This window comes from Triturus cristatus, chromosome 5_1 (genome assembly GCF_964204655.1).
Source record: "Triturus cristatus chromosome 5_1, aTriCri1.1, whole genome shotgun sequence".
NCBI classification, from domain to species: domain Eukaryota; kingdom Metazoa; phylum Chordata; class Amphibia; order Caudata; family Salamandridae; genus Triturus; species Triturus cristatus.
Window position 1 is genome coordinate 279,327,341 of NC_140587.1, and position 7,506 is coordinate 279,334,846.

General features: G+C 45.6%; 1 pseudogene; it reads left to right on the forward strand.

Moving 5' to 3' along the window:
* The first annotated feature begins 1,874 nt into the window (after window positions 1–1,874).
* On the forward strand, window positions 1,875–2,053 carry LOC146830726 (U2 spliceosomal RNA; annotated as a pseudogene).
* The last annotated feature ends 5,453 nt before the right edge of the window (window positions 2,054–7,506 follow it).

Sequence of the window (7,506 nt, forward strand, 5' to 3'; positions counted from 1 at the left end):
ACTGCAGCTAAAACGGCGATAATGGGCTTGATAATATGCTCTATGGAATTTCAATTGAAGCCCATGTTAGACGTGAAGGACATCTAACCTGAGCTTCAATTGGAATTCCAGAGCATATTATCAAGCCCATTATCCTGTTTTGGCGGCAGTTTTCTGCCGCTAAAGCAGCGATAATTTTATCGCCTGTCTTGATAATATGCCCCATAGTTTGGTGTGCGTGCAAATCCTGTATTGCTGATCCCTGGTGAGTTGCAGCTACTACTGCTGAAACAAGGCCAACGGAGGTACCAATGGGTGAGGCGGACTGGCCTCAAGGGTCCTGTGACCTCATTGACAGAGTCACTGTCGCTCTAGGGGGTGCTGCTTCGTAGGCCTGCCCACAAGACTGGAAGTGAACTTCGATATGGATTGTGGTGGACAGGCCTTCAAGGTTAACCCACAGTTGCAACCACTAGGGTCCACCTGCTGGGGCTAAGACACCAGGGCTTCTAAAGTCTTGCGGGCCTTCTAAGGTCTAGCATGGGAATGCGCTCCCTCAGGAGAGTGGTCTGCTGGACTAGTCATGAAGGTCGAACCTGGTTCCCCAGTTCCAAATTCGGCAGCTCTAGCCATAGTGCCACATCCTCTCCCCCACTGAACACCATACTGCCCCACTGAGAGACACTTACACTGCCTTCAGTACAACCCAATTGTGCCCCGTTATAAACACCTGGATGTGACTCAATCCAAATTATGCACTAGAGAAGAGTAATATGCTGCCTGAAAAAAATAAAAGTTACATCCTGGAAGAAGCAAACACTCATATGGAATGTAAGATTAAGTAAAGCATGTGAAATGTAAGCAGGAACTACATGCTTACCTTAATGCTTTCACACTCATTATTCAGAAATCAATGAGTGTTTCTTGTTAAGGACGTGACTACAGGGCCCGGAAAGCACCCGTTTCAATGTCCATTGTTTATATCCTTATAAAACGTCAGCAGTGTGGTTTAAATAGACCACATCGCTGAACACAGAGCCGTGCTACATATTTTATAAACTAAAATAAGGGAAAGAGCTGATAAGGATCACATTAAATGATTTCCACAAAATATTTTAAAAAAGTGCTCAGGCTTCTTGTATTTCCCAACTTACTTGATGTTTATTTTTATAGAGTGCCCAGTTCAGCTCCTGGCAGTCCAGGCTGCTCTTGCAGGCCCCAGTGCTGAGAAAAGAGCAGAGCTGTAAAGGAGGGGCTGGGGATCTTTGGGCAGGCACAAAGAACGATTTCCAGGAGATGCTGGAGGGGCTGGGTCGGCACAGGGTCCAGAGACAGAGTACAGGATACAGAGAACACTGGAGGGCTTCTTCTACTGCTACCTCCATTTCCCCTATTTTCCAGGTCTAGCAGGGTGGAGAGCGGATGGGCAGAGTCGGCCAGGGAATCCACACTGAATCTCTCTTCTATTCCTGGTGGCATAGTCAATCTGGGTGAGAGGCAGACAAGGTCAAAGGCACCAAGCATCCTGATGTGACCTTTGTATTGGTCAAAATGGGGGCAGGCAGTTAGCTTCACTAGTTAAGGTGTAAGTCACTGCAGGGCCACTATAGGTGCACGCTTACCTAAGAATGACAGCCCTTTCAGTGTTGCTGGGCAGCCCCCTGCACCCAGATACAGGGGGGGGGGAGGACCCAGATACAGGGGGGGAGAGGGTGGAGACTGCTGAGGCCAGCCTCGATGTGAACCACACAATGCTGGATGATTCTGTAATCATTTTCTAGCAAGGTAAAAGGTCAAAGGGATGGCTTGTGCACTTGTTGTCAAGTTTGTTACCTATGACATACGAACAAATAGGTCTTTGTGGAAGGTGACGATTGTATATATCTGAACCAGACATGATTTTCTGACAAAAGAAGAACAAAAAATAATTTCCAGTTCAATATATGATACGTCCTCTATCTGGGGGCCATATATCAAATTGATTTATGGCACAGGGAGATGGAGTAGGAGCTTACTCTGTCCACTCCATGCATCAACCTGGTATTGCAGTATCTTCAGGAATGGTGCACTTCCACACTCCTTCACAAAGATGGTAAAAGGAAAGTAGCACTACACTGGCAAACTCTACAAAGTGGGGATAATGTAATTGGGTGTGAATAAAACCAATCTGGCCACTTTGCGACCACTCTGTCTTGCTTAAAGTTATTTATTTATTTTTCATATTTTGAACCTTTTTCTTTCTTCTCTCCATCCCGAGGGTGCATTTTGGAACAGAAAACTTTTAGAAAAAGACATTTCCAGCAAAAGTGTTTCTTTTAAAAAAAAACCATTTCAATGGGGAACGAATGAAGGAAAGTAGAGGAAAGAGGGGGTAAAAGCCGTTTCTTGAAGTTACTGTTTTGAGCAAGTGAGGAGGAGTGAGACACAGATAGAAAGAGCGGAAATAAGAGGAATAAAGAGACGGGGGGTTGCAGCTGCCAGTGGTAGAGCAGGAGAAGTGAACACAGCCCTTGTCTTCTCTGGGCAAGAAGGAAAAGACAGAGTCCTTTTCCTTCCCTGCTTACCCCACCCGTCCCTGAACAGTCATGAATGGCCAAGCCTTATCTATAGGCCAGGGCTATTTCTGCCGCCCTGGGAGCATATAAAAAAAAAAACAAGTTGGGCAACGGATTGTATTAAAATAAAAAAGGGCATGCTATGCCCTGCCGATCCAGCCTACTTCGATCACTACACAGCACAGACACAAACATGCACCCATATGCGCACACAACACACACACAAGCATACACATATCCATGCACCTGTGCATGTACTAGGGTGACCACTCCCCTCCAGGTCATTATGGATACAGTGTCCGGCCCTACACTGTACTGAGAAAGCCTGGCCCATTCGGGGAGTTATAGTTTTACTTTGCTTCCATTGAACTATATAGACGAACACACCTGAACTCAGTGATTTCATTGATGAGACGTTCAGGACTGGAGACAGAGTTCATAAGGAACTGAAATGAGGTGGTCTTCCTTGCATGCATACCTACACACACAAACATATGCACATGTACAACGCACATCCATGCATGCACCTGTGCTCACATACACACACTATTGTCTCATCCCTCTTCCTTACCCTAGACTCCTTTCTTATCAAGAAGACAATTATCTTCGCTGAGAGAATTGGAAGTATTATGCTGGAGCTATTACTTGGAAGAGCTTGTTTGTTTGCCTATCTAAAGTGCAGGATCCTCCAAGGAGCTGGATGTGACTGCCTTCCTCCCGTGTTAAGCTATGTTCATTTTAGACTCATAATGTTTGTGAGTGTGTTTTATCCAAACACTAAAACATCACCAGTGAAGGCTTTACCCATCCGCCCCTAACTCATCCATGTCAGAGTTGGGGGAGAGTTTAAGTTTATGTTTCCGCAGCGGTGGGTTGTTGGAAATGATGATGGTTTTGTTTCACAGCCCCTCTACCCACCCCTCTTTAGTGGACTGCAATTCAAACCTACCTAGATATTGTGCTTGAGAGCTGTTGCAGACTTTGTGCACCCTCTCCCCATTTTCTGTCTGGGTACATTTTTACAAGGTATTGTAAGGGAAACCAATGGCCTTGCAGACTCTGCCACTACCCCCCTCTTGCACACTGGCTTGAGTGGCACATTAGGAGCATAAGGTTTTAATATGATCTTTAATCATTTCTCACCGTCGGGACCTCTACCATCCTTCACCCGTCCCTGTCCCCGCCCACCCACCAGGACCTTCACCCTGCTATCTTCCCTAGACAGCTGAGACCTAGCTATTTTTGTATGATGCCCGGTGGAGCTACCTCGCGAGCTAAAGGGGAGATGGACTTTGGACTCACTCCTTGCCCATCACCTACCCAGCCGGACTTTGGGCAAACTCTCCAGCGTCTCTCCTGACCTTATATCCCCCCTCTCCCTTCCCCCACCCCTCAGCCCTCTCCGCTCTTACTCTTTCCAGCTTCTGACCTTTGCCCTCACCTGCCCATGCCCTTTGTCCCCACCCTGTTTTTCTGTGAACCTCCCTCGCCACTTGAGACCGAACTATTTTGTCTGATGCCCGATGGAGCTAGCTGGTTTAGCTAAAGGGGAGACAGGCCGTGGATTCCCTCCTTTGATGTCACCTACCCAGTCGGTCTTTAGACAAACTTCCTTTCGTCTCTACTGTTGTCTCTTCCCTCATCCTCCCTTTCTCACCTCCCCTTCCCCCCTCCACTACTTTTCTCTCTCCTTTCTCTCCTCTCTTAATGTATTGTTTATTTTTTGACGTAATGTGTAATTGTTGATCTTTTTCTGTTACATTGTTGAACCTTATGTAAAGCGCTCTGATACCTTCGGGTCTAGCCAGCGCTATATAAAACTCTTTAAATAAAAATAAATGAATAAATAAATATGTCCTATCCAGGCCCATCCACCTCCATTGGGGAGGCTGTTTATTAATTTTTTTGTGTTTGATATGCCTTTGTTGGTGGTTTCATTATGACCTCCCCAGGGTTTCAAAGACTTATTGGTTATAGGTTTTGTCCTCCATTTCCATGTTTTTTGTGGAGTATTGGAGTCATGTTCATCATGAGGTTATTTTTTATTAGCTTCAAAGTTTTATGGTACAGGTGTATGCCCCACTAGGTTTAGGTCTCGCCTAGACAGCGCATGCGCTATCGCAACACCTATAGTAAACACAGATATGTAGGGAAATTTCTCCTGTCCGTTGCCATTGTTTGATTCTGGCATTGGTTGTCTTATCTGGCTTATGGCGGGTTTTTGGTCCCATACGTCACTTCCGTTTTGCCTCTGTTTTGCAGGAAGCAGCACCGACCATCTACAGTTTAATTCCGCTGCTGGCTGTTATCTATTCATTTAGGGGCTACTAGTTTTCTTTGCTGCTCCCGAAGTTTGCACACTGCTGCCTGCCCTCACCCGACGCATTGCTCCACCGCTCTGTACCCGGGACCAGCGCTTTGCCACTCCCCGCGCTACTCACGGACAGCCGCCTCAAATGCTTGTATGTTGTGGGGTTGATAACAAATTAGCGAAATATGTAAATAACACGTTGCTGTTCGTATCGGCTTGAACATCAAACCCGTGATTTTGTGCGTACCCGAAGCGTTCGCAACCCTCTTGTCCGCCAGGGCGCAGTACCATGATGACCTGGACTTCCCTCTCACTGGTGCAGCCATCTTGCTCAGCTCTCCAGGTCCCTCCGTCCCAGCGGGGTCCTCGCCCCAGACTTACTTTGTGATGTTGCGATATGCTTGCCCTGGCCATGACCAGCACCAGGGCCAGCTAGGTCCGCTCGACCACCTTCTTCTGACTGGACCCTGGCTCCACCAGAAATCCTTGTCCGATACATTTGCGCCCTGGTAGTGGCATCACTGTTTTTCCCACAAACACCGGTGGGGGACACAGTAGCAGCCCCACCCCCCCATCCTGCTCAGGGTCAGTCGTGCTTCCTCCGTGGCTGGGGGCAATCAACTTGCCTGGGGGGAAATCCATTTGCAAACACTGCTGCAGACACACCTGCAGAGTCTGAGCAGCGGAGGTCCGCTGTGAACAGCTTGACACCCCCCCTCTTCAGTGATCGATGCCAGGGGGGAGCTGCCCCACTGATTCCAAAAGCGCATTCGATTACAAGTTCTAAGGGGGCGACTGAAGCCATCAATACACCCTTTAATCCAACAAATACTGACTTATATTGGCATCATTGTAGCACCCGAAAATGAAAACAATCGCCACTCTCAGAGAAAAATGTACCCTTCAATAACTGTTTCACAAGTTCTTGAACTCTAGAAATTCTCTTCAGCTCAGCGGTGCCACAATAGAAAGTGCTCTCGCCACTGTGTGCTCCGACGTTACATGGGCGGCCCTCTGGCAGCCACGTCATGCTGTTCCTTCTTGTACCTCCCAAAGTCCCCGAGCACAGACCACGCTGAGCTGCCCGTGTTCAAGTACACTATTTTCTATCTGCGTTAAAGTGGCTTTCCAGCAGTGGTTGGAAGTGCTGAGTGGGCATAATGTGTATGAGCCACTAAGTGGTGGACTGCGGTTTCTGATGCTTGTAGGTGGGCGATGCAGTAACAATGTATACAGTGGATGCCGCGAGGCTGACATACCATTGAATCAACGCTGTTGAATGCTACACATCGCTGGATATATGGTAAACAGAAGGTTACAAACATGGGGAGGCCCCCAAATGTTAGACTTGCCCCTATCTCTGAATCCATTAAAGTGAGCCCTTAATATTTGATTGCAGCTCAATGCACGTCCTCGTGTATCAGAGGCTGTCCCACTCCCGCTCCATAACTTCCCTCCATGTCTCCTTCACTCTCGCACTCTTTAAAATGTATTTTTCCTAGGTATGGTGAGTATGGAATTCATCAGATTACAATGCAGTGTGTTTAAGTATGCTCAGTTCACATAAATGCAATGTTGTGTCGATATTAGTCTTAATGTGTAACTGTAGCTACCATATTAACCACCCATTTAATTTACAGAAATTTAAATTCACGTTATTTTTTTTTGCAGCTCCAGTTAATGTTTTCTTTAATTTAATATAATTTGAGACATTGTCGTGTTTTCCAATAGTTTAATTTAAACCTGGATTTCATGAGTTCAAAGGCAGGAACAGCCTTCCATCCTTCCGAGGTCGGTAAACTGGGTATAATAAAATGGTTAATTATAAGATCTGCTATTTATAGCACTTAGAGATAGCAGATGCACAGCATGATGTGCTGTGTGAATATAAATACATTTTTTTTAATTTTCTCTGCGTGTTGTATGAAGCAATAGATGTCAGTGAATCAACAAAAACAACACAAGTACAAAAACGATCTTTAGACTGACAAACCAACAAACAAGTTTTTTTAAATTAAAGTCTGAATAGCAAAAAAAAAAAGACATTAAAGCAGAGGAAATGTCAGCCAGAGAGGTATGTCATGCTCATACAAATCAATGAGCAGGGTGTTAACTCCTTGTACATATGCACCTATGTTTTTAAAGATTTAGCGCGAGAAGTCAGCCCAGGAAAGGCGAATGCGCAGGCAAAGAGCATTTGTAGCACAAATTATTTAAAATGACTGTTCTTTAACACAGACAATTTATTGTGGCCTTCATCAGATACCAAACAAGCTACAAGGTCGTAACAGAAGGATATATTACTAGACGCATTCCTTAATAAGCATTGGGAAAGTCAATAGGTCTCGTCTTTGTGACCTATTGACTTTGCCAGTGGATTCTAAACACGCTGCAAAGAGTCCCCGATCCTGTGCAAGGTGGCTAAAGTTAAACAAGCATTTGTAATAATATAGATCGCGCATTTTCGAAACCTTCACCTATTAGTATTGTAAATGACAATCCCTTTTATTTATGTGCACTTTGTACTCATAGTCGTTGTTTTCAGGTTTTCAAAACACATAAATAAAAGGCATTGTCATTTAAAATGCTAATAGCTCAAAATCTCGCAAATGCGAGACCTATCGCATTGCAAATGCTTGTTACCATTGTGCTCCAACAGAG